The sequence below is a fragment of the Diachasmimorpha longicaudata genome, unplaced genomic scaffold (assembly GCF_034640455.1).
Source record: "Diachasmimorpha longicaudata isolate KC_UGA_2023 unplaced genomic scaffold, iyDiaLong2 ctg00000067.1, whole genome shotgun sequence".
NCBI classification, from domain to species: Eukaryota; Metazoa; Arthropoda; class Insecta; order Hymenoptera; family Braconidae; genus Diachasmimorpha; species Diachasmimorpha longicaudata.
In genome coordinates, this window is record NW_026973898.1 from 352,051 (window position 1) to 355,556 (window position 3,506).

A 3,506-nucleotide genomic window follows, 5' to 3' on the forward strand; every position below is an offset into this window, starting at 1 on the left:
TCGCGACCACAGCTCACGAAAAACTCAATCATAGAAGTTGATATTCGTGTTCGATATGATGGCATATAACTTAAGTACACATTGTCGTAGGCCGATGAAACCGCGTGCAATAGCTTCGTCTCGTCGAACTACACGAGTGCAATGCGCGAAGTTTGCGTGAGAACGATTTGTCTTCGAGAAAAAGTCGATTATACATATGCGTTTTTACGACATCGTGGGAATCACTTTTTTTTGGCTGCACCTAGACAAAATCTGGCATCATATTCGGTTTCAGCACAACGAATAACCAAGGAAACTGATGCAACATCGTTTTCTTCGCGACCACAGCTCACGAAAAACTCAATCATAGAAGTTGATATTCGTGTTCGATATGATGGCATATAACTCAAGTACACATTGTCGTAGGCCGATGAAACCGCGTGCAATAGCTTCGTCTCGTCGAACTACACGAGTGCAATGCGCGAAGTTTGCGTGAGAACGATTTGTCTTCGAGAAAAAGTCGATTATACATATGCGTTTTTACGACATCGTGGGAATCACTTTTTTTTGGCTGCACCTAGACAAAATCTGGCATCATATTCGGTTTCAGCACGTCGAATAACCAAGGAAACTGATGCAACATCGTTTTCTTCTCGACCACAGCTCACGAAAAACTCAATCATAGAAGTTGATATTCGTGTTCGATATGATGGCATATAACTTAAGTACACATTGTTGTAGGCCGATGAAACCGCGTGCAATAGCTTCGTCTCGTCGAACTACACGAGTGCAATGCGCGAAGTTTGCGTGAGAACGATTTGTCTTCGAGAAAAAGTCGATTATACATATGCGTTTTTACGACATCGTGGGAATCACTTTTTTTTGGCTGCACCTAGACAAAATCTGGCATCATATTCGGTTTCAGCACAACGAATAACCAAGGAAACTGATGCAACATCGGTTTCTTCGCGACCACAGCTCACGAAAAACTCAATCATAGAAGTTGATATTCGTGTTCGATATGATGGCATATAACTCAAGTACACATTGTGGTAGGCCGATGAAACCGCGTGCAATAGCTTCGCCTCGTCGAACTACACGAGTGCAATGCGCGAAGTTTGCGTGAGAACGATTTGTCTTCGAGAAAAAGTCGATTATACATATGCGTTTTTACGACATCGTGGGAATCACTTTTTTTTGGCTGCACCTAGACAAAATCTGGCATCATATTCGGTTTCAGCACGTCGAATAACCAAGGAAACTGATGCAACATCGTTTTCTTCGCGACCACAGCTCACGAAAAACTCAATCATAGAAGTTGATATTCGTGTTCGATATGATGGCATATAACTTAAGTACACATTGTCGTAGGCCGATGAAACCGCGTGCAATAGCTTCGTCTCGTCGAACTACACGAGTGCAATGCGCGAAGTTTGCGTGAGAACGATTTGTCTTCGAGAAAAAGTCGATTATACATATGCGTTTTTACGACATCGTGGGAATCACTTTTTTTTGGCTGCACCTAGACAAAATCTGGCATCATATTCGGTTTCAGCACGTCGAATAACCAAGGAAACTGATGCAACATCGTTTTCTTCGCGACCACAGCTCACGAAAAACTCAATCATAGAAGTTGATATTCGTGTTCGATATGATGGCATATAACTTAAGTACACATTGTCGTAGGCCGATGAAACCGCGTGCAATAGCTTCGTCTCGTCGAACTACACGAGTGCAATGCGCGAAGTTTGTGTGAGAACGATTTGTCTTCGAGAAAAAGTCGATTATGCATATGCGTTTTTACGACATCGTGGGAATCACTTTTTTTTGGCTGCACCTAGACAAAATCTGGCATCATATTCGGTTTCAGCACGTCGAATAACCAAGGAAACTGATGCAACATCGTATTCTTCGCGACCACAGCTCACGAAAAACTCAATCATAGAAGTTGATATTCGTGTTCGATATGATGGCATATAACTTAAGTACACATTGTGGTAGGCCGATGAAACCGCGTGCAATAGCTTCGCCTCGTCGAACTACACGAGTGCAATGCGCGAAGTTTGCGTGAGAACGATTTGTCTTCGAGAAAAAGTCGATTATACATATGCGTTTTTACGACATCGTGGGAATCACTTTTTTTTGGCTGCACCTAGACAAAATCTGGCATCATATTCGGTTTCAGCACGTCGAATAACCAAGGAAACTGATGCAACATCGTTTTCTTCTCGACCACAGCTCACGAAAAACTCAATCATAGAAGTTGATATTCGTGTTCGATATGATGGCATATAACTTAAGTACACATTGTCGTAGGCCGATGAAACCGCGTGCAATAGCTTCGTCTCGTCGAACTACACGAGTGCAATGCGCGAAGTTTGCGTGAGAACGATTTGTCTTCGAGAAAAAGTCGATTATACATATGCGTTTTTACGACATCGTGGGAATCACTTTTTTTTGGCTGCACCTAGACAAAATCTGGCATCATATTCGGTTTCAGCACAACGAATAACCAAGGAAACTGATGCAACATCGTTTTCTTCGCGACCACAGCTCACGAAAAACTCAATCATAGAAGTTGATATTCGTGTTCGATATGATGGCATATAACTCAAGTACACATTGTCGTAGGCCGATGAAACCGCGTGCAATAGCTTCGTCTCGTCGAACTACACGAGTGCAATGCGCGAAGTTTGCGTGAGAACGATTTGTCTTCGAGAAAAAGTCGATTATACATATGCGTTTTTACGACATCGTGGGAATCACTTTTTGATGTGAAACATCTATAGGCGCACCCCTAAACTGAATCGTTGGCGTGGCGAAACTTGCCGTGGCGAGCATTCGCCAGGCTATACTATGGTATGCCTATCTATATTCTGTGTAGTAGAGTGTACGGTGTGGCTTCTCACTCAGTTCGACGTTGTTGTTTACTACGGTACACATAACCTGCGTTTTATTTAATTTTTCATTTTAATTTTTGACAATAAAATATGTGTGACAGTGATAACTCAGAAGATCAAAGTGATCAATCTTGTGCAAAGAAAGTGAAACTACACTATGGTATACTGCCAAGTCATCAGTAAGTAGATCGTATTTTTCAAGTCTCCATAAATGTAATTATTATATTTTTATATTTAATTAATTATATTCATATTAATCGTATTAATAAAATTTATATTTGCAAATCCTTAGTCATATATTGCGATAATTAACTAAGATTTGAGTTCATGAGTATATTGAAGCCACACTTAAAATTTTTTTTTTTTTGTGTATTTCAATATCATATTGTTTTAAATATTTCAGTTCCCAACAATCATCCGAAGGATCACAAAATATTATTATTGAAACTGGACGTCACCCTGATCAGTTAAACACAAGGCATACTATCAATGTTGTGTAAGACTTTATTAATCGAATAGTACCAGACTATTTTAAACTATTGCCTCTATTGGAAATATGTGTTCTTCACATGTTAAACTACAAGACGGAAGTGAATTAATTATGATTGTAATATATACATTTCACCT